This window comes from Terrapene carolina, unplaced genomic scaffold (genome assembly GCF_002925995.2).
Source record: "Terrapene carolina triunguis isolate 2854851 unplaced genomic scaffold, T_m_triunguis-2.0 Scaffold247, whole genome shotgun sequence".
Lineage (NCBI taxonomy): Eukaryota > Metazoa > Chordata > Testudines > Emydidae > Terrapene > Terrapene triunguis.
In genome coordinates, this window is record NW_020664598.1 from 2,179,605 (window position 1) to 2,180,148 (window position 544).

The window sequence follows — 544 nt, forward strand, 5'->3', positions numbered from 1 at the left end:
TCAGCTCTTCCTTGGAGGGAAAGGGCTTGAGGGTATCCCACATGAAGGAATTCCCAAATGCGCCTTCCTGGGTTCTCAAAGGGTTCTGCACTTGGGTGGTGGCAACATCTACCAATCCAAGGTCAGAGAAAAGCTGTAACCTTGGGAGTTTAATACAAGCCTGGAGTGGCCAGTATTAATTTGTAGAATCCTTGCAGGCCCCCACCTTCTGCACTCGAAGTGCCAGAGTGGGGAATCAGCCTTGACACCTTCCATCCCTACCAATTCACAGACTCTCCTCACCTTCGTGTTAATTTCATATGCAGTCTCCCTCTGGTCTCCACAAGTCAGCTAGCTCTTTCCATCTCCTGCCCCACAACGGCTGATGAACTGTTCCCTACAATTTATTCTCCAGTCTCAGCCCTTGGGAGACTAATCCACAGTCTAACAAACTGCTAATCTCTTCCTCATATTCAGGCTCAATTTCTCTTAACTCAGCCCCATTCCATCACTCCAAGTTATATCCACTTGGAGGGGGGAGGGATAGCTCAGTGGTTTGAGCATT